This window comes from Bos javanicus, chromosome Y (assembly GCF_032452875.1).
Source record: "Bos javanicus breed banteng chromosome Y, ARS-OSU_banteng_1.0, whole genome shotgun sequence".
Taxonomy (NCBI): domain Eukaryota; kingdom Metazoa; phylum Chordata; class Mammalia; order Artiodactyla; family Bovidae; genus Bos; species Bos javanicus.
This window is the reverse complement of record NC_083898.1, coordinates 3271975-3296589: the sequence shown is the minus strand read 5'-3', so window position 1 is coordinate 3296589 and position 24615 is coordinate 3271975. Positions and strand designations below refer to the sequence as shown.

General features: G+C 46.2%; 1 pseudogene; it reads right to left on the bottom strand.

Moving 5' to 3' along the window:
* Positions 1–9669: 9669 nt before the first annotated feature.
* On the bottom strand, positions 9670–14738 carry LOC133243802 (melanoma antigen preferentially expressed in tumors-like; annotated as a pseudogene).
* Positions 14739–24615: the final 9877 nt, after the last annotated feature.

The following is a 24615-nucleotide window of genomic DNA, read 5'->3' as shown; positions in this document are numbered from 1 at the left end:
GCCAGGCTTCCCTGACCCTGATGTCAGAAATCACAGCCTCCCCCAACTCACATGCCATATTCAACTCCAGAGCTATTGGGTTGCTGTATTGTTGTTTCTAGAACAAGTTGTGGTGTCTGTCAGTGATACATGTCTGCTGCATAAATAAACAGTAACTGTTATGAATACAATCTTTTATCTGTACCACAGGCTTGACCCACTAATTCCTGGCTCCCCAGGTTCTTACACTTGATCTTAGCAAAGAAGCTGAGAAGCAATTTCTCCAAGCATTTAATGAATTCCAAATCTTAATGAATTAAAAGTATCATGCAAGGGAGAAAGTCAGCCAATACGTAGTTGGATGCTGACAGGGGCAGTAGTGGTCATGGAAATAAAAGGTTTGTAACACAATTTCTCTCCATATAATACATTTACTGATAGCTTCCATGCCGTTAACACGATTCATTGACATTAAGGGACATTCTACAGTTTACATTTGACCATTTCTGATACCAGATCACATTTCATCAATAGCATATTATAGTTTGTTTGGTTGTGTGTAAATGATAGCCCTAGTGGTAAAGGTCTCTCCTGCCAATGCAGAAGATGTAAGAGATGCAGGTTCCATCTCTGGGTCAGGACGACCCCCTGGAGGAGGGCATGGCAACCCACTGCAGTATTCCTGCCTGAAGAATCCTATGGACAGAGGAGCCTGGTGGGCTACAGTCCATAGTGTTGCTGCTGCTGCTGCTGCTACTAAGTGGCTTCAGTCATGTCTGATTCTGTGCGACCCCAGAGATGGCAGCCCACCAGGCTCCACTGTCCCTGGGATTCTCCAGGCAAGAACACTGGAGTGGGTTGCCATTTCCTTCTCCAATGCATGAAAGTGAAAAGTGAAAGTGAAGTCGCTCAGTCGTGCCTGACTCCCAGCGACCCCATGGACTGCAGCCCACCAGGGTCCTCCGTCCATGGGATTTTCCAGGCAAGAGTACTGGAGTGTGGTGCCATTGCCTTCTCCAAGTCCATAGTGTTGCAAGGAGTCAAACATTACTGAAGCAACTGAACACACACACATACATATGTATATACATGTATATTTTATAGTGGTATGAAAAATAATTCTGTGGGACTTCCCTGGTGATCCAGTATTTAAGACTCCTCACTTCCAGGCCAGGGTCATGGCTTCAATCCCTGTCAGGGACCTATGATCCCACATGCCACTGGGTGTGGCAAAAAAGAAAAAAAAGAATAATGCTGTATTTTACAGCTGATGTCATCTTAGATTTAATGGAAATTTCTGTTTTTCATAAGCAGAATCCAGCCTACTAAATTCATGTCACAAGTCACTAATGGGATGCTAGCTGCATTATATAGGCAAATGGTTTAAACAGGAATTTACAAATTGGCTTGCTTCCTGTTTGCTTTTTCTCCCAACCAGCAAGCTAAGAATGATTTTTTTGGTTTTTTATTTTTTTTTAACTTTTAAAAATATGTTTAATATTTTTACATTTTTTTTTAATTTGGGGGCAAACAAAGGAATATTTTGTGACGTGAAAATTATATATCTAAATTTCAGTGTCACAAATAAAGTTTTATGGAACACAGCCATGATCATTTGCTGCTGCTGCTGCTAAGTCATTTCAGTCATGTCCAACTCTGTGTGACCCCATAGATGGCAGCCCACCAGGCTCCCCCAGGCCTGGGATTCTCCAGGCAAGAACACTGGAGTGGGTACCCGAGGCTATTTCAACTACTAATGGCAGAGACCGCATTGGCCCTAATGCCTGGTTACTCTCTAGCCCTTTACAGAGCAATTTTGCACACTCATGGCTGTAGAGAACAAAATGAAGCATTCCAAACCCCATGGCTCACCAGCTCCTGAAGTCCAGTTGACTCAGTGCAGCTAAACACTTCCTATTCTGAGTCCCAGTGGAGGGTGAAGCTGGAGTGTCTCTGTCTCCACGCCCCAGAAAGATTTCTCTGGAAATACCAGCACCGCTTCCTGTGTCCAGTGTCCGTGAAACTCCTACCTGGCTCTCCAAAAGCCTTTTCTCAGTGAGGCTGGATCAGGAGATTCCAAGCCTTTGAAAGCCCATTCTAATCCAATCCATAGTATCCAAATGGGGCTCCAATCAGGTTTCTGAACCAATTTTTTCCCCATGGGATCTTTCAACTAGAAACCTTTCTACCAAATTGTTAGAGAGAGGAAAGAATGTGGGTGGGGCTTCAGGGCCCCGCCCAGGGGCTGTTTTCCAGGTCTCAGGGTGGTGAGAGTCCCCACTTCCCTCTCTGGCATCCAGAGGCCCACCACCTTATCTCCAGTTTATCTGCATCTTTAGTTATTTGGGGTTTAATAGCTTAAGGGCAGGGGAAGGTGGTCCACACAGCTATTCCAACAGAGCTCGGGCTGATGTCAAGAATGTAAAAAGGCAGGGGTTCTCTTCCAATACCAGAAAATTCTCCAGCTGCAAACAGCAAACCCCTGTCCTCTTCTGGGAGCAAGCGTGGTGGGTTGGGGGCGGGTGGGCATGGTGAGGAGAGCAGAAAGCAAGCTTACTCCCAAATGATCTGCACTTGAAGACTCAGCACCTGCTGGATTTCAGGGGTCCTCACTGTGGATCTTCATGCTGAACCCCAGGAGCTTTTTCTAGGCAGGGGCTCATGCTTTCTTAAACCACATCAGGGGTGTCAGGTCACACCCTGGTCCCCATCCTTCTGCCTTCTTCCCCCACTCCCCTTCTTCTCTCTCCTTCCCCTTTGCACCACCGAGATTATATCTCAAGCTTTCCCTCCCACTGCCTTTACAGCCCTGTGCACACCGATACTTAGGAGGAGGGAGGGTTTCAGAGAAGAAATATGTGTATTCCCATTCTTTATAAGGTAACAGAGTCACTGAATTAGAACAAAAATGAAGTTCACTGATGAACGTGATCTCAAGTGTTGTAACCAGATATAACATCAAAAACACAGTTCTTATCAAATCAACATGGGTTCACCTTAAGTTTACGCAATATGTGTCCATTACATCTCAATGAAGCAGGAAAAGAAAAAAAAAAACCTGACCATTAGAAAGAGCTCGTTTTATACTCTTTTAAGACGGTTGATGGTGAGTGCTGTGCCTAGTTGCTCAGTTGTGTCTGACTTTTTGCGACCCCATAGACTGTAGCCAGCCAGGCTCCTCTATCCATGGACTTCTCCAGGCAAAAATGCTGGACTGGCTTGCCATGTCCTTCTGCAATGTTGGTGAGTATCAAAACCCAAGGCTAGGGACTTCCCTCGTGGTCCACTGGTTGAGAATCTGTCTTCCAATGCAGGGAATGTGTGTTTAATACATGGTGGCTAAGATCCCACATGCCAGAGGGCAGTAGAAAGGACAAAGGATCCTGCATGCCATGACTAAGACTCGAGGCAGCCAAATAAATGAATAAAAAAATATATTTTTTTTGAACTCTATGCTCTTTACATTCTTCTGGATATATTTGAAAGCATGGCATTAACAGTTTTATTTATTTATGGACATCCCATGAGACTGGCTGCAGGATCTTAGTTTCCTGACCAGGGACTGAACCCAGGACGCCAGAGTGAAAGCATTGAGCACTACCCACGGGTTTGCCCGGGAATTCCTAGTTTTATGTACTTAAAGGGTTTATTTTTATTGTATGCCCAAAGGTGCATCCTTTGCTGTGTTTACACTTACAGTAAAAACATTTTGGATGTCAATTTTAAAATGTTTGCAAAAACTTAGAGGAAAGGAAGGAAAATGTTGACTACGTATTTATGCTTCTAGGCTTCCCTGATGGCTGACAGTAGAAAGTCTGCCTGCAGTAGAGGAGACCAGAGTTTGATCCCTGGTTCAGGAAGATCTCCTGGAGAAGGGAATGGCTATCCACTTCAGTATGCTTGCCTCGAGAATTCCATGGATAGAGGAGCCTGGGGAACTACTATCCATGCGTTTGTGAAGAGTCAAACACAACTGTATGACTAACACTTTCACTTTCATATGCTTCTAAAGATTGTTCAAATCTCAGAATCACCTGGGACATTACTAAACATAGAGATTCCAGGGCTGCATATCATACCTAAGAAACTAAAATTGCCCGAGGAGGGGGCCTGGGAATCTGAAAGTTTAATGTTTGCCTCACTTGATTCTGATGTGACGTGAGTCCCAGGATGTAAAATCATCCAATACTTTGGGAAAGATTGATCTCTGGTGGTTCAGCAGTTAAGAATCCACCTATTAATGCAGGAGACCTGGTTTCTATCAAAGGGTCAGAAAGATCTCCTGGACGAAGAAATGGCAACCCACTCCAGTATTCTTGCCTGGGAAATACCATGGACAGAGGAGCCTGGCAGGCTACAGTCTATGGGGTGACAAAAGACTCAGACACAACTTAGCAACTAAGCCACAACAGTTAAAGGGAAAGTCCCTCAGTCTCGTCAGACCCTTCCTGACCCCATGGACTATATACAGCCCATGGAATCCTCCAGGCTAGAATACTGGAGTGGGTAGCCTTTCCTGTCTCCAGCGGATCTTCCCAACCCAGGGATAAAACCCAGGTCTCCCATGTTGCAGGAGATTCTTTACCAGCTGAGGCACAAGGGGAACCCAAACAACAGTAAAAACATGCTTAAAATATCTAAAAATCTACTCCTTCAGGAGACCCTGAGGGTTGAGGGTCAGGAATTAAATTTTTCTCCATGTGATACACTGAGCAACTGCCTTGGGAGAAGCGGGTTATTGGTAATTCAATAAACCAATCAGATGTTGTAGCTTGAGCTGGGAGCTTCATCCTCCCCACCACTCTTCAGAGATTCTAGGACCTCCACACCCTGTCTTGGAGCTTCTGGATGTCCTTTGTACTAAAGGAAGTTAGCGTATAAGCAAAGCTCAGAGATCTGGATCCAAACTTCTCAGTTTGGGCCACACTTGCAAATTTCCTGGGCTGTGCTTCATAACCCTCAGTGAATCTAAGGAATTCCCTATGTGTCTTGTGCAAAAACATATTCTCGTCCAACAGTTGTGAGTGGGGCCTGAGAGTCTTGAGTTTCTCACAAACTCCAGGTGTTGCCCAGGCTGCTTAAGGTGTCCATATTAAACAGTGAGTACTAGAGAGCTTTTGAAAAGTACTGATTGATTTTGAAAAGTTCTGGTTGATTTTGCCGATCTTACTCCATACCCACAGAATAAGTATCTCCAGGAATGGGACCAGGGAGTCAACGTTACTAAGGGTCTCAGATATTTCTAAGGAGCAGGTAGGGTGAAACGTGAAGCTACACGTGAAGCTACAATGTGTAACCAGGCACATCACCCTACCATCAACCCTGTTTTTGGCTTCATTGTGTCCTACAAAATCCATGTGTTGAGGGGACTTTCCCAATGATCCAGTGGCTAGAACTCTCCACTCACAGTGGAGGGGGCTGGGCTTCGGTCCCTGGTCAGGGAACTAGATCCCATGTGCTGCCAGCAAGTCCAAAGACCCCACATGCCACAACTAACAATTGGTGCCATCAAATAAGTTAATTCATTTAAAAAATTATCTGTAGAAGTCCTAACCCCCAACACTTTGGAATGTGACTATATTTGTAGATTATATTCTTAACAAGGTAGTTTAATTCAATGAAGTCACTAGAGTAGGCCTAGTCCAATCTGAGGGTTCTCTATATAAAAAGAGAGAGCAGAATTCTCTGCAAGGCCAGTGGTTAGGGATCAGAACTTTCACTGCCAAGGACCCAATTTCGATCCCTGGTCTGGAAACTAAGACCCAGAAGTGAAGCAGCATTGCCAGAAAAAAAATAGAAAGAAAGAAAAAAAAATTAGGACACATAAAACATCAAGGATGCATGGACATAAAGGGACAGGAGGACAGGAGAATGCAGCTGTCTGTGCATCAGGGAAAGAGATCTCTGGAGACACCACACTGTCAACACCTTGATCCTAGACTTCTAGCCTCCAGAACTGGGAGAAAACAATTTCCTGTTGTTTAGGTCTCTCGTATATCTTATGGCCACCTTAGTACATTAATGCGTTCTTTAGATCAGGAGTCCCTGGAGAGGGCTCACCTCAAGGACAGGTAGGGAGTATGCAGGTGATGACTCAGCTCCCAGGTGACTCCTAAACATCAACAAATGCCCACCCATCCAGATTTTCCAGGACACAGCCTGCTGCTGTGGACCCCTTCTTGCAGACCACTGCTGCTAAAAGTCCCCACCCAACTCTCGTTCTGGTCCCAACTTTCTTTACTTCTCTCCTAGACTGTGAGGGACAGAACCTTGAGAATAGAATGAGGCCTGTGCTCAAACCATCCTGGTTGTGAAGTGGAGTATGTGTTTTAACGAAAAAAAAAAAGTGGAAGAAAACCCATAGCTGTCTAGCAGAAGCTTATCACTGGATGTACAGAAAAGCCTTCACATGTTATGTTAGGAAGAAGCAGAGGACATGATTTCAACCTTTTCTTCAGGGAAGGTTTCCAGGAAGGAGGACAGCATGCTTTCTGTAAATGGGTTGAGAGCAGATGAATTTATTGGAAGGCCTTTGTGTCTGTAGCCAGGAAAGGAATATGAGTGGGGAGGGGGTATGTCGTCCTTCAGTTCTCTCTATCTCCAGAAGTTTCTATGATATGGGCCATGGTCACAGGGCTCCCAGAGATCAGGGAGAGAGGGATGTTTTGTGACTTCACCCAAGCCTGACCCATAGAAGGCTGCCTCTCAGGTGTCAACATCAGACTTCTGGGCTGTCTGCCAGGCTCAAGAAATGACCTACTGGGAACTCTCTGGTAGTCCTGGAGTGGTTAGGACTCTGTACTTTCACTGCTGAGGGCATGGATTCTATCCACAGTTGGGGAACTCAGATCCTGCAAGCTGCACTGGCTGGGCAACAATAGAAACAAACAAACAAAAGAAAGACACACATGATCTTTCCCACTTTTCCTTCCATGGACAACCCCAGGCCGAGTCCAGTTCAGGTCCATTGCTGTGGTCAAGGAGGAGGCTCCCTTGGGCCTGTGGCCGTGGAGTGACATGTGGTCAGCCTGAGCGTCCACCAACAGGGCTGGGCATCTCACACCAACTGAGAACCTGGTACCCAGGAGGAGCTCAGGCCCTCGGGATACAGGCCTACATATCAGGGCTGTGTGACAAGTGGACTCTACAAGGTGGCCAGAAGGCACACCTTTCAGGAGAGCACTAATCCAGGTGGCCAGACTCTACCCACTTCCTCTGTCTCTACGGGAGACTTGGTGCTTCCATTGTTCTCACAAATGTTTTCCTCTTCTACTCTCCCTGGAACAGCTTTATCTCAAGAGATTGTTGTTGTTCATTTGCCCAGTTGTATCTGCAACCCCATGGACCACAGTGTGCCAGACCTCCCTGTCCCTCACCATTTCCTGAAGTGTGCCCAAGTTCATGTCCATTGCATTGGTGATGCCATCCAGCAATCTCATTCTCTGTCACCCTTTCTCCTTCTGCTCTCAATCTTCCCCAGCATCAGGGACTTTTCCAGTGAGTCAGCTGCTCACATCACATGACCAATAGAGTGGACCTTCAGCTTCAGCATCAATCCTTCTAACAAGTATTCAGGGTTGATCTCCCTTAAGATTGACTGGTTTGATCTCCTTGCTGTCCAAGAGACTTTCAAGAGTTTTCACCAGCACCACAACTTGAAGGCAACAATTCTTTGACGCTCTGTCTTCTTTGTGGTCCAGCTCTCACAACCATACATGACCACTTGGAAGACCATAACCTTGATTATAAAGACCTTTGTTAGCAGAGTAACATCTCTGCTTTGCAACACACTGTCTGGGTTTGTCATAGCTTTCCTGCCAAGAAGCAACCGTCTTTTGATTTCATGGTTGCAATCAACATTGCAGTGATTGAACATCCCAAGAAGAGGAAATCTGTCAGTACTTCCACCCTTTCCCCTTCTATTTGCCGTGGAGTAATGGGGCCAGATTCCATGATCTTATTGTTTTTAATACTTAGTTTTAAGCCAGCTCTTTCACTCTCCTCCTTCATTCTCACTTAATCAGTGCAGAGCTTCTGGCTTCTTGCTGCCTCTGCTCTCAGTTCTAATTCCCTGAGTAAGAAATCATAAAGGGATGATTTTGGGCTTAAATTAAGGGTGGGACAGAGAGGGGCCAAAACATAAGAGACCATGACACATTGAAAAACTCAATCAATGACAACTTGCACCACCTGCTTACCCACTAGATTAAAGGTGAAGTGAAAGTGTCAGTACTGTCTGATTCTTTGTGACTCCATGTACTGGAACCCAACAGGCTCCTCTATGGAATTCTCCAGGAAAGAATACTGGAGTGGGTAGCCAGTAACTTCTGCAGGGGATCTTCCCCATTCAGGGACTAAGATTGAGTCTCCTGCATTGCAGGTGGATTCCTTACCGTCTGAGCCACCAGGAAAGCTCAAATCAATGTGATGCTAATATCCAGGACATACCTAGATCAAAATTTTGGTTGTCCATGCAAGTCCCAGCTCCTTCAGTCACAAAAAGTGGTATAGTTGGAGCCTTCCACTCTGAAGGAGTGCTGTTATTTTGTTTAGTTGCTAAATCTTCTCTGACTCTTAGAAGCCTTGGTCTCAGCAAAGAGCTCTGATGGGCAAAGACAATTAGTTAAAAGCCATAGTGCAGCCAGTTTGGCAGGGAACCAGGATTTGGAGGAAATTTGATCTTTACCATGTGGCTTAAAGTAAAAACTTAAGGATTAAGGTTTTATTAAAAAAAAAAAAAGTTACAGATGAATCACACCAAGGAGAAGAATGTCAAGTTACCCTCAACACTGAAATACTGAACTCGGAAGTGACATTTTTTGATGATTGGGAATGGATTCCCTTCAGCCTTTGAATAAATAATTGTGTGTGAAAGTTTTTATTAATGTAAAAACAAAATAAAACTTGTGGGGATATTAGTGGCATAAAAGCACACTTAGACAATGGATTTAGGGATGTTGGGTTGTCTCCCTGGCTGCTCAGATGGTAAAGAATCTGCCTGCAATGCAGAAGACCCAAGTTCAGTCCCGGGGTTGGGAAGATCTCCTGGAAAAGAGAACGGCTACCCACTGCAGTATTCTCACCTGTAGAATTCCATGGACAGAGAAGCCTGGAAGGCTATAGTCCATGGGGTCCCAAAGAGTCAAATACGGCTGAGCAGTGGGAAAGTGGGCATGGGCTGGTGGGTCCCAGAGGCTCCGGATGGTCTGTGGGTGAATATCCCCCAGGACTCCGGGCCTGAATTTACACAGCGAATCCATCTTAGCAGTGCCCAAGGTTCGAGATGGAGGCTTTGCATCTGCTGAATCCAATGGGGAAAATTCTCCAGTCCATGGTCTGTGTGGGGTTAGCTGTGAGGGGCCCTTGGAAGAAGGTTCCCTGCAGCAGTGCTCACTCCTGGACACTTAATTCATTCCAGGCCCTGAGGACGCCCCTAGTATATGATGACAGACTGAATGGCCTCAGAAATAAGTGAAAATGCCCTGGAAATGAGAACCACACGGAGTGGGCAAACAGGGCCCTGAACTCCTGTAGCCGATCCTTGCCTATCAGAGAGCATCTAGGCCCCACTCACGCTCAGGCCCTTTTATTTAACCACTAACAGGAGAGTCATGTGTTTAAAGGGGAGAATCATCATCACAGATCACAGAGGGCACCAAATGATTGACACTGCAGTTCCTTTTATTTCTTTGGAACAATCCAACACAGGGGTAATGACACCATCAACCTCCCAAGCCCAAAAATCCTCCTCCAAAATTCAGATTCACATTTCTAACTTTGTAGGAACACATCTCTCCAAAAATCCCACCAACCCCTCCCCCCAGCCTACTGTAAATCACCTTTCCTTTTCCTGCATGTACTAAACAATTGTCTGAAACTGTGATTTGTGTTCCTTCTAGATACACTGAGGTCTGGGTGGCAGTGTCCCAGTGCCGGGGACAAAGCCTGCAACTCATGAGCTGGCCTATGCAGGCATGAATCAGGGGCACAGGATGGGCTCAGTGTCATAGAAGACCTGGTCACCGCAGTGTGGACAGGGGTTGGTGCTGAACCAGACCATGCTGAGCCGCCCAGACTGGCACAGCAGCTGCTTGACCCCGGCAAGCAGCTGAGCCAGGAGGCCAAGGTGCAGGGTGCTGCACATGTCCTCATAGCTCTCCAGGGCTGCAGGGTACAGCACGTGGCTCAGCTCGCTCAGCCCCATGGTGTGGTGCAGCAGGCTCTCCAGCACGGCCATGGAGATGGGGTTGCTGCAGAAGCTGAAGGTGGTGAGCTGGGAGCAGCAGCTCAGGGAGGGCAGGAGGGCGCTGAACTGGGTGTCCATGATGCTGCACTCATCCAGGTCCAGGTCCTGCAGGGTGGCCGAGGTCCTCTCGATTGGGACCTGCAGGGGCTCCAAGCTGAGGCTGGTCAGGTTGACACCACTGAGGCCCAGGTCCTTCAGCAGGCTGACACTTGGGCACTGCGACAGGTATGTCAGGTCTCACTCTGAAATCAGGCAGTTGGTGATTGACAGGGTCTCCAGAGGGGTCTTCAGGAACCTGGGGAGAAAGAGGGCAGTCAGTCCCAGGGGCAGAGGTGGCAGGTGGCAGGATGTGGGAAGGAGAGGTCTGTTTCACCGGAACACAAGGTATCTCACTGGCTTGGAGCTGGCCTCTCACCTTCTTGACGGGAAGGCAGGGGGTCTTCCGGCCACAAGCTCATGCTCATATGGGTATGACCTCCCCCTGCACAAAATGATAAACTATTTTCAATGTGGGAAACAAACAGTAAACAAATGTTATTTGCCTATTTCAGCTTACTAGTATTTGGTTAGCAGGAATTAAGATATTTTTACAGGACATGACTAGTTGAATTCAATGGCAGGATGGATGCAGTGGACATGGGCTGCTGGGTCCCAGCAGTTACGGATGATCCTTGGGTGAATATCCCCCAGATATTCGGGGGCCACAAACCGTCCATCACCACCTACAATTCTTTCTTTCTTCTACTTTTTCTTTCTTTCTTCTTCTTTTTATTTCTTTTTTCTGTTTTCTCAGTGAACATATTTATTCATAATGTTTGGAGTTTGCAGCTGCCAAAAAGGGAATCAATGCAACTTATTTATACAGACAGCCTAGGCTGCGTCATCTCAGCTTTTATCACTGTGTTCAAGGCAGAGCGATAACCTGTTACTGAGGATTTCCTATGTATTCAGAAGTCTTAGAGGAAAATAATAATTGTAGTTTGGGCTTAGAGAGATTGCAGCCACTTCAACAATGATGCTCATTTGACTTTTTCTCTTTTCTGGACTGCTTAAGAGCCGCAATTTCCCCTCCTGATCCCTCCTTGTCATCTCCAGAATCACCCACTTCCCACAGCTCACCTGGAGCCTAAAACAGCTCAGGACAGAAGCAGCAGGTGGGAGGGAGAGACAGAGCTTCAGACTTCAAAACTCATGCCTGATGGACCAATGTCCTCCTCGCTTAGTTATCTGTCATCACCTCAGCTAAGACATCACTCTCTCGGAAAGAATTCCCAAAGGCATCACACCTGACCCCCACTAGGCAGACTCCCAGCAAGAAGTCCCCTTTCACAGCATCTAACCTAGGCCACGCCTCTGACCCTAACCAGGGTGACCTGACAAGATGCCCAGGGACAGAGCAGCGGCATCATGAGGACTTCCAATTAGCTTGGGCCCCCTGGCAATGACCCCAGGAGGCTCAGAGTAGACACCCCAATGGTAACAAAATGAGAGAGGCCCTTTCTGGTCTGCAGAACTGGCGCCATGCCTTTCCTGAGCACCTGGTGCAGGCGACCATTGAGGAAGGAGATGGAGTCCTGGTAGAGCTCCTGCAAGTGGGGTAAGTTCAGGAACTAGGCCATGAGCTGGCCGATGCAGTAGTCCTCCTGGTCGGGGTCAGTGTGTGGCAACACGTGGATGTGCCAGAGCAGCAGCCAGCACAGGTTGCCCATCCAGCCCAGGTGCGGCACGAACCTGCCCAGCGTGGCCAGCTTCCAGGTGCAGTTCACCTCCAGGTCCTGGACAGAGTCCAGCTGCACCACCTTCAGGATCCCCCTGATGCTCTGCATGGGCATGGCGATGATCCTCAGCTTCTGGCAGCACAGGTGCAGCAGGCTCCTTCTCTGTTTGGCCCTTTTCAGCAGGTAGCAGAGGGCCTGGTCCAGGATATCCTCCTTGAGGCACAGGTCAACCAGCACCTGCACAGGGGCCCGCACTGGCTTCAGCCCCACCTGCACCTCTGCCCTTCAACTCTTCTGCATGGGCTGGGCTGGCTCTGGCTCCAGCAGCGAGCAAACGCTGGCCATGGTGCTGGACCACGTGGTCCAGAAGTCCTGGTGGGAGTTCCAGATCAAGTCCAGCACCTGAAGCTTCCACCGCCTACAGGGCCGCATGGGACATTTTGAGCTGTGCAGAGGCCTACGGGCACCAGGACCCCACGAGGGCTCTTCACTCCACATACCACAGCTCCTCCAGCTTCAGGAGCCCCCTTATTCCCTACTTTAAGGGACACTGGAGGGGGCACGTGCTTTTTGTCCCCTCTGCCCCTCAATCAGTCCTGTACACCTGAACCCCTGTTCCCAGGTGACCCCTCATCCTCCTGCCCTGGCTGCATCTTGCTCACACGCCCAGACCCCACCAGTCTGCCAGGTCCACCTCACCTGGCTCGGACCTCCTGAGGAAGTGGACGTCCAGGCCGTCGAGTGCAGCCTGGAAGGTCTCCAGATGAGGCTGGTGGTCATTCATCAGGGTGCCCAGTGGAAGGCAGGGGAAGGGCAAGGCCCGCACCATTGAATTCAGGGCCTGGATATTCCTCCTGGTAAAGGCCACCATAAACAGAGGCAGGAAGAGCTCTATGGGCAGCTCCTCCAGGGCCGCATGGCCAAGGCCTCATTCCACACCAGGCTCTGGTCAGCCAGCTCTGCCAGTCGGGTTTGGGCTTGGATGCCTGTCCTGCAGAATCTAATCTGGAATGAGTCCTGGGGGGATGTCAGAGAGCAGGGGAAGGGGTGGGGGCTCTTCTCTGGCCAAGAAACCTGGGAGACCCTGCTGTCCCTCCACCCTAGGGGAACCCAAGGCAGGGTTAGAGACATCCTCTGCCTACAAACTCACAGCTTTGGCCCCACTGGTACAAGGACAAGCATCTCTCCAGGAAGCAACAAAGTGACAAGGTGACATCTTGCCCCATCCCATGTCTACTGGCTGCTGCATTTAATCCCAAGCCCTGATGGCTGGTAGATATCTAGGAGTCTGACAGCTGACCCCACTTGCTTCAGAGAAAGCTTCTGATTATTACTCAAGGGCTGAAAATAGGAATAAGGAGTTTAGCCCAACATAACCTGTCTCTAAACTCCAACCAATAACTCATGCAATGGGTGCTGTTATGTCATTTAATAAAAAGATGTACCTTTCACAGTGTGTCTGTTCTACAAATGTTCTTACCATTTGGTTCAATGGAGCAAAGCACTTATATTTAGAACAAAGCCACCACTATTTAAACTATTCTACAGATTTATTTTTATTCCATGGAATTAAAAAACAGCTTTTAGCTTTAAAAAAAAAAAAAAGAAACCCCCCCAAACCCTTTAATCTAGTAAAATCACAAAACTATAAAATGATATGAACTATAATCATGGGTAACAAACTAAAATGTAAAATGTCACCCAAAAATTCATCCTAATTGGATGTCTTTCATTAAATCAGTTCCAGGAACTTCCCTGACATTTCAGTGAGGAGGGCTCTGAGCGTTCACTGAAGGGGCACAAGGTATATCCCCATCAGGGAACTATGATCCTAGATGCTGTTCAGTGTGACCTATCCCCTCACTCTCACCCCACCCTACTGATCCACCCTCCGTGCCATCCCCTGCCACCCTGCCAAATTCTATTTGGTTAAGAAATATTGTTAACAGTCTGTACAAGTGGCAAAGATCAGAGAAGAAACCAAACTGTCTGGAATAAAGGTAAAACTTCATGTAGAAGCAAAAGCAAAGTGTGCAATTGCCAACGTGATGGAAAGGTAAAGAAATTTCTTGACAGGATCGTTGCCTGTGTGGCCTGTCCCATGAAGACCCCAGCAGGTACAGCTGACAGAGCCCGAGGCTCCAGCATGGAGCAGTGTGCTCAGGCCTGAGTCCCTCTTCTCCTTCAAGGACATACTTTTCAGATTCTGGCTGAAATTTCCATTTCTGGCTAAAGTACTATCTTACTACTAGATCTCCATCCATCTAAGGCTGAGTGGGCATTTTTACTTTCTCACTACATACAACTGATGGATGTGCCAGAGCAGCAGCCAGCAGAGGTTGCCCATCTGGCCCAGGTGCAGCATAAACCTGCCCAGTGTGGCCAGTTTCCAGGTGCAGTTCACCTCCAGGTCCTGGACAGAGTCCAGCTGCACCACCTTCAGGATCCCCCTGATGCTCTGCATGGGCATGGTGATGATCCTCAGCTTCTGGCAGCACAGGTGCAGCAGGCTCCTCCTCTGTTTGGCCCTTTTCAGCAGGTAGCAGAGGGTCTGTTCCAAGGTATCCTCCTTGAGGCACAGGTCGACCAGCACCTGCACAGGGGCCCACGCTGGCTTCAGCCCTGCCTGCGCCTCTGCCCTGCACCTCTTCTGCATAGGCTGGGCTGGCTAGGCCTCCAGCAGTGAGCAAACGCTGGCCATGATGCCAGACCACGTGGACCAGAAGTCCTGGTGGGAGTTCCAGTGCAAGTCCAGCACCTGAAGCTTCCACTGCCTGCAGGGCTGCAGGGGACATGCTGAGCTGTGCAGAGGCCTATGGGCACCAGGACCCCGCGAGGGCTCTTCACTCCACACACCACAGCTCCTCCGGCTTCACGAGCCCCCTTGTTCTCCACTTTAAGAGACACTAGAGGGGGCACATGCCGTTTGTCCCCTCTGCCCCTAACCCAGTCTGTACACCTGAATGCCTGTTCCCAGGTGACCCCTCATCCTCCTGCCCTGGCTGCATCTTGCTCACACCCCCAGGCCCCACCAGTCTGCCAGGTCAACATCACTTTGGGTGGACATCCAGAGCAAGTAGGACCTCCAGGCCATCGAGTGCAGCACTGAAAGAGTCACACACACACTGAAAGATAGAAAAACACACTCAGTAACAAATATGGACAGAGTGAGATACACACTCACACTGAGAGAAACACACACACTGATGATACCCAAACTTTGAGAGAGACACACACACATGCACACTGAGAGAGATGCACCAAGGAGAGAGGAACCCTCACACTCTGATAGACACACACACATACTCAGACACACACAGACACACACTGAGAGAAACACACACACACACTGATAAAGACAGACATACACACTGAGAGAGAGACCATAAACACACACAGACTCACAGACACACAAACAGTGGGAGAGAGACACAAACAAACCATGAGAGACACACACACACACACACACACACAATGGGAGAGAGGAACACACAATGAGAAGCTGGACTAGCACCATGAGAGAGCCACACACACTGAGAGAGACACACACACACTGAATTGGATGGAAACACTGAGAGAGTGACACAGTCTGAGAGAGAGACCCACACACTGAGAAAGACACACACACAGATACACACATATAGAGAGAGTCACAACACACTGAGATACAAAAACACACAATGTAAGAGAGACATGCACACTGAGAGACACAAACTGAGAGAGGAACACACACTGAAAGATACACAAAGACATAAATTGAGAGAGATTCACACACTGAGAGTGAGACATACACACTGAGATAAACACATGCACACTGAAGGAGTCACACGCACACAGAGATACAGAAACAATGAAAGACACACATACAGAGAGCAAAAGAGACACACTGAGAGACATAAACACACACTAAATGGGATGGAAACACTGAGAGAGTGACACACACCCTGAGAGAGAGACCCACACAGGGAGAGAGACACACACAGGGAGAGAAACAAGCACCCACCCTGAGAGATAAACATACCCACTGAGGGAAACACACACAATGACACACACACACACATTGAGGAAAACACACAGAGAGAAAACACACACAGACTGAGAGAGAGGCACACACACACACTGAGAGTGAGACACAAACACTGAGACACACACACCGAGAGAGACACACATTCTTAGATACAAACAGACACAAACACTGAGAAAAAGACACATAGCCACACACACAGAGAAAGACACATGCATACAAAGAGAGAGAAACACACATTGAGAGAGAGGCACACACATGAGAGACACACACTGAGAGACACACAAACTGAAAGTGAGACAAACACACACTGAGAAAGAGACACACACACAGAAAGAGACACACACACTGAGAAAGACCCATACAAATTTAGAGAGAGAAACACACACACTGAGATAAATTCACACACTGAAAGAGACACACCAGCACTGTGACATTGACACACAGACCATAATAGAGACACACACACTGAGAGGCACACATGCACACACTGAGATGCACAGACGCACACTGAGATACACAAACACATAATGTGAGAGAGACATGCACACTGAGAGACACACACTGAGAGAGAGGAACACACACTGAGAGATAAACATGCACACTGAGAGAAACACACATGATGAGAGACACACACAATGAGAGAGACAACACACACAATGAGAGAGACACTAAAAGCATTGAGAGAGACACACACACACTGAGTGACACACACAGACATACTGAGAAATGCAAACAAACATACTGAGCGAGAGAAGCACACACAGAGAGAGACACACACACTGAGAAATACACACACACACTGAGAGACACCCACACCCACACACAGAGACACACATTGAGAAAGATGCACAGACACACTGAGAGAGAAAAACATATGCACTGAGAGACACACACACACACTCTGAGAGACACATACACACTTTGAGAGAGACACACACACTGAGAGAAACACACACTGAGTGAGACACACACACATATAGACACACGCATTGAGAGACAGACACTCACACACTGAGAGAGACAGAGACCCACACACATTCAGAGAGACACACATACACACACTGACAGGGATGCACACACTGAGAGACATACACACACTGAAAGAGAATCCCACAAAATTAAATAGAGTAACATACACACTGAGAAAACCACACACACTGAGTGAGAGGCACACACACACTGAGAGGGACACCCAGAAACATTGAGAGATACACACACTCTCAGAGAGACACACATGCACATCCTGAGTGAGAGAAACATACACACAGAGAGACATACACATATTGAAAGACCGAGACACATACACAGTGAGAGAGACACACACTGAGACAGGGACAGACACACATACTGTGAGAAAGACCAACACACTAATAGAGGGAGACACACACAGACAGACTGTGACATGCACACTTAGAGAGAGACACACACACACTGAGAGACACCCACCCCCACACACAGAGACACACAGAGTGAGAAACATTTAGAGAGAGTCACACACACACTGAGACACACACACACTGAGAGAGACACACATTCTGAGATACAAACAGACGCAAACACTGAGAAAGAGACACATAGAGACACACACACTGAGAGAAAGACACACAAACTGAAAGTGAGACAAACACACACTGAGAAAGAGACAAACATACTGAGAAAGACACATACAAATTCAGAGAGAGAAACACACACACTGAGAAAAATTCACACACTGAGAGAGAGACACCAACACTGTGACAGTGACACACACACCATAACAGAGACACAAACTCTGAGAGAGTCAAACATACAGTGAGACAGACACACACACACTGAGAGACATCCCCCACACAGAGAGACACACAAAGACACACACATTGAGAGAGAGACATTCACAGACTGAGAGATAAACATAAAACTGAAACACACCCAGACTGAGAGACACACACACATAGAGAGAGAAACACATACACACACTGAGAGACACACACACACACACACAGTGTGAGAGAGACACACATACTGAGAGAGACACACACACACACGCTGAGAGATAAACACATGCTGAAAGAAAAGCACACAATGAGATACACACATAGACAATGAGAGGCACGCACACACAAGGAGACACACACAGAGACAGAGACACCAATGAACACACAGAGACACACAGAGAAAGACATATTCAGAAAGTCACACACACATGGAGACACACACTCTGAGATACAAGCAGACACAAACCCTGAGAATGAGACACATAGAGCCACATGAGAGACACATAGAGAGACGCACAAAGAAACACACACACTGAAAGAAAGACACCTGCACACGAAGAGAGAGAAACATACATTGAGAGAGACACACACACATACAGAGACACAACACACACTGAGAGAGACACGCACACAGTGATATATTCGAACACACACTGTCAGAGAGACACACACACTGAGAGAAACACATATTGCACTTATCTCACATGCAAGTAAAATAGTGCTCAAAATTTTCCAAGCCAGGCTTCAAGAGTACGTGAACATTCCAGATGTTCAGGCTGGATTTAGAAAAGGCAGAGGAACCAGAGATCAAAATGCCAACATCTGATTGATCATCAAAAAGCAAGAGAATTCCAAAAAAAAAAAAAAAAATCTAATTCTGCTTTATTGACTGTGCCAAAGACTTTGTGTGGATCACAACTAATTGTGGAAAATTCTTCGAGATGGGAATACCAGACCAACTGACCTGCCTCTTAAGAAATATACACGCAGGTCAGCAATCAACAGGTAGAACTAGACATGGAATACACTGATTCCAAAGAGGGAAAGGACTACATCAAGGCTGTATATTGTCACCCTGTTATTTAATTTATATGCAGAGTACATCAGGGGAAATGCAGGGCTGGAGGAAGCACAAGCTGGAATCACGATTGTCAGGAGAAATATCAATAACCTCAGATATACAGATGACACCACCCTTATGGCAGGTAATGAAGAGGAACTAAAAAGGCTCTTGAAAGTGAAAGTGGAGAGTGAAACAGTTGGCTTAAGGCTCTACATTCAGAAAACTAAGATCATGACATCTGGTGCCATTATTTCGTGGCAAATAGGTGGGGAAACGGTGGAAACAGTGACAGATTTTATTTTGGGGGCTCCCAAATCACTGCAGATGGTGACCAAAGCCATGAAATGAATAGATGCTTACTGCTTGCAGAAAAGGTATGACCAACATATATTAAAATGCTAGACAGCACATTAAAAAGAAGAGATATTACTTTGCCAACAAAGATCCGTGTAGTCAAAGCTATGGTTTTTCCAGTAGTCATGTATGGATGTGATAGTTAGACTACAAAGAAAGCTGAGTGCTGAAGAATTGATGCTTTTGAACTGCGGTGTTGGAGAAGACTCTTGAGAGTCCCTTGGACTGCATGGAGATCCAACCATTCCATCCTAAAGGAAATCAATTCTGAATATTCTTTGGAAGGACTGATGCTGAAGCTGAAGCTCCAATACTTTGGCCACCTGATGTGAAGAACTGACTCATTTCAATAGACCCTGATGCTGGGAAAGATTGAAAACAGGAGGAGAAGGGGACAACAGAGGATGAGATGGTTGGATGGCATTACCAACTCAATTAACAGGAATTTGAGTAGACTCTGGAAGTTGGCGATGGACAGGAAGGCCAAGTGCGCTGCAGTCCAAGGGCCGCAAAGATCTGGACAAGACTGAATGACTGAAATAACTGACTGAGGAGAGCTGAGCTAATGATAGCTATCCTAAGGAGGAGATAGCTATCCTATCCTATCCTAAGGATAGCTATCCTAAGGAGGAGAGTTGAACTATGGAGAACTAAGATAAGGAGAGCCAAGCTAATGAAAGGAGAGCTGTGTTAAGGAAATCTAAGCTAAGGAGAGCTGAGCTAATGAGAGCTATCCTAAGGAGGGCTCTGCTAAGGACAGCTTGGAGGGCTGAGCTTAGGAGAGCTAAACTAAGGACAGCTAAGCTAAGCAGAACTCCAGACAGCTGAGCTAAGGACAGCTAAGCTAAAGGGAGTTAAGCTAAGGAAGGCTGAGCTAAGGAGAGTGAGGAGACACCAGGTTTGGTAGCTTCTCTGGCTCATTCTACTCTAATGTACAACCAAGCATGACAAAAACACTAAGACAACAGTAGCCATCCTAAAAGAGGAGGGCATATACCTTGCAGCATGGAGGCTTTTCTCTGTAACTACAGCCTTCAAACTATTGCAGATGTTCATCTGATATTCACAAGGCCGCTGGACTCAACATGATATTTACCCTTCAACATGTCAGGAGTCACACATCAAAAATAATAATAATACTATTAAAAACAAACAAAAAACAAAACAAAATGGGGACACACTCAGGAAGTAAACATCACCAAGTAAATACAATTCCAAGTGCTTTCAAAAACCAAAAACCCTATGAATTGTGTAAAAATCCCATAAATAGTACTCAACAGGGATTCTTCTCAGAGATACAAAATCTAAACTGACACAAGACGTCAAATCTGAGCACGGGAAAAGGCCACCATGGAAAATGGTCCAGACCAGAAATGGTAGATTAACATTAGTGAGGGGGATCCTTTTATACTAGTGAGGGCATATCAATGGGAAGAGCCCGTATAAAAATCACTGTCCATGTGACTTTACAGAAACAAAAGAGACAGTATGACTAGGCCCCTCCACTCCTAGGATACTTCAGAAATACAGATTTTGAAAACCTCAGGCAAGAGAGCATGCACTGCAGCAGCATTCACAATGCCCAGAGATTAACGTAAAGAAAGTACACAGGATGCAGAGATGAATGGATCAAGGAATGGAATTCGGGTTCATGTTGGAATATGACTCCGGCATTGAAACAAAGAAATAATGTCATTGTCAGAGGTACAGAAAAGTGTGGTGATAATCAGACTCAGTGAAGAAGGGCAGATGAGAGCTGTGTCACAGCATTTACCTTTCAAACGGGACAGATAATATTGCTGCCAGTGAGTACACAGACTGAGGTAAAATGGGTTCCCATCAGTGCTGGGAACACCCTGATGCTTAGCAAAGGGGATGGGTGAGAGGAAGGCTTACATTGGTAGGCTGAAATTCACAGATTCCCAATAATACCTGTCACATACATAATCTTCAGGGACCAACTTAGCAAGAGTGATGTACTATACAATTTCTGAGAGCAGGTCAGAGGAAATAACCACTGCGAGTGCCTCTGTGTACTGGTGTAAGGGAGCAAGACTTGATACAGCCACAACAAAAGCAAATCAAACAAGAAATATGAACAACAAATTTGCTGTTCAAGAAACAACAAACTCAAACAAGAAATACGAACGACAATAAAACCTAGAATGAAGTAGACACAAGCTTTAGGGGTGGGAGGCCAAGCTTCCTCTAGCTCATTCGACTCTCATTTACAAGCAGAAATTGCTCATAGCTCTAAAGATGCAGTTATCATACTAACAAGAAGAGAGACCCCAGAAATGCTGCCATCTGGTGGCCCATTTCTGGAGCAGCAACCACAAACCTTAAGCTGATAGACGCTGGTTATTCACAAGGCGACCAGGCTCTAGATGACACCTACCCTTACAAAATGGCCAGGGCTGGCACGCTGAAATAAAAACAAGAACAAACCATACGATCAGAAAGGAAACTTAAGCAGCTAAATACCAGTCAATGCTTAGAAAGAAGCCTCTGCAAATGCACCTCACTTGCTTTATTATCAGTGATATGAAAAATTAAACTGCAATGCAATATCACTAGTGAGAAATGAAACAGGCCATTATCCAAAACTCTATAGACAGGAAAGGGTAGAGCAGTATTAGAAAGGGGTACCTTATATGCCACTTGTGGTAGATAAGCGATCAGAACATTCATGGGCAAGACTGTCAAAGTGCCTTGGACTCAAAAAATGGGACAGATGATGTCATGTGGCACTTCCAATCCCAGAGAATTTGAGAAACCAACAGACCATGGAAAACACATGCCCACACCCCCACCCCACAAACATGCGCTGCAGCAGTATTCACATTGCCCAAGAGATGAAAGGAAAGAGATTCGTTGGCTGCAAACGAGAAGAGAAAGACATTGCACATAGAGACACAACAAAATATGACTCTGACATTATGAAAACGCAAAAAAAAAAAAAAAAGCCATTTTCAGGGATATGCAGAAATCTAGAGCGAATCACAGTAAGTAAAGAAGGGCAGATTAAAGACAAATCACAACATATGCCTTCCAGAGAGTATTAAAAAAATATACTGATAGCGATGAACACTCAAACAAAAGTGAAATGGACTTACATTCCTGGTAAGGAAATTACAGTTAGCAAAGGGTGAGAGGCCAAAAGGTGAAGCCTGGAATAAAGTTATACCCACAACTACCTATGTAATTCATAATCCACATAGACCTCCTGTATCAAGAGACATGTACTCAGCAGATTCTAAAAGATAGCTCTGACAATAACGACAGTGAATACCTCCAGTTATCTGTTGAAAGGAAGGAGAAACTGTTTCCCTGCAACAACTACACTGGTGTAAACGGTCTTAAATAAGAAAATAAAGTTAGACTTAAACCTGAAGGGCTAAAGAGACAAAAACTTTTGATGTCATCCTGTGCCTCATTCTACTCTCATTTACAACCAGGCTGGGGAGTTGCTGATGCAAAGGGAGGCCTGACATGCTGAGATTCTTGGGGGCGCAAAGAGTCGGACACGACTGAGCAACTCACTGAACTGAACTGAACTGGGATAACCTCCCAGGCTGCTGTTACCATAGTAACAAGAGGCGGGAATGAAAAAATGCTGCTGCCTTGTGGACATTTTCTCTAACAGCAACCTTAAACTGCTTGCTGCTGCTGCTGCTAAGTCGCTTCAGTCGCGTCCGACTCTGTGCGACCCCAGAGACGGCAGCCCACCAGGCTCCCCTGTCCCTGGGAGTCTCCAGGCAAGAGTACTGGAGTGGGTTGCCATTCCCTTCTCCAATGCATGAAGGTGAAAAGTGAAGGTGAAGTCGCTCAGTCCTGTACGACTCTGAGCGACCCCATGGACTGCAGCCTACCGGGCTCCTCCGTCCACGGGATTTTCCAGGCAAGAGTACTGGAGTGGGGTGCCATCATGACTGCACTATTCACAAGAGTGCTGAGCTCCGAAAGATACCCACCCTTAACAAATTTCCAGGGGTCCCAGAGGGGAAAATTAATAAAGTAAACACAGGAGAAGTTAACAGGAAGAGGATATGAACAGGTAAACACAGTTCCATGTTTCTTTAAAAAAGCTCAGGACAATTTGCACATAGGGTGAATTCTAAGAGATACAGACATCTACGATGTGAGGACATTATCACCTCTGCCTGAGCATGGAAAAAGGCAACTGTCAAATGCTGAATATGGCATCAATGGTAGAGTAACATTAGTACAGTGGGTGCTTTAGGGTACTGGTGGAATGGATCTGGTAAGAGCCACTGTGAGCATGACTAGAAGAGTCCACTCCCATGAGAGAAAAATAAATAAATGAAGAGGTAGAGATGGTATGATTAATTAGATCCTCTCCTGCACTACTTCAGAAATGAATAGGTTTCAGACATCACACACACCAAACAGGGTCCTTGAAGAGATGAAAGTAAAGATAGCATACCTGGAAGGAGCAATGGATAAAGAAACGTGATATAGGTATAGAATTAATTTTGAATCAAGGATTGAAATATGAACATTGGCCATCTTAACAGATAGAGATAAATCCAGAGATCATCACACTGAGTGAAGGAAGGTTGATGCAAGAATCATCATGGGATTAAGCGGAGAGGTGTGATACAAAAATTCAGAACAGTGAGACCCCACACAAAGGTGACATGGACATCCAACCTGGAAAGAAGCTTAGGGTTAGTGGAGAACCCTGCTTGATGGAAGGGATACATCTGGCACTTGGTATTAATTTCTTGCACAGATACATATAAAGTACAGAATCCACATAAGTCTACTTCAGCAAGTTTGTCAGCAAGACAAAACCCATTCTAATAACATGTAGGTGAAAACAAGCACAGCTGAACATCTAGTATTCTCCGTGTCGTGGAACAGTGATCTGTTCATGTAAAACAAATGCGTCCTTGTCAATCAACTTAAATAGAATAGGAATTTTACTTAAAATCCAAGAGTGAGGAGACATCAGATTTGGTGGCATCCTCTGGCTCATGCTACTCGAATGTATAGTCAGGCCTGACTAAAACTCTCAGGCAGCAGAGGCCATCCTTATAGAGGACAGGATAAAGAAGCTTTGCAGCATGGAGGCTGCTCTCTGTAACCACAGCCTGAAAATTATCACTGATGGACATCTGATATTCACAAGGCCGCTGGACCCAACATGATACCTACCCTTGAACACATCAGGAGTCACACACCCAAAATTAAATAAATAAACACACACACACACACACACACACACACACACACACACAAATGAGACACTTTCAGGAAGAAAACATAAAGAGGTAAACACAACTCAAGTGCTTTCAAATAGCAAAAAGCCCATGAACAGTACTCCATAGTATACCACAGCCTCTCCACTCCTAATTCAGTTAAGTTCAGTCACTCAGTCGTGTCCAGCTCTTTATGTCCCCATGAACCACAGCACACCAGGCCTCCCTGTCCATCACAATCTCCCAGAG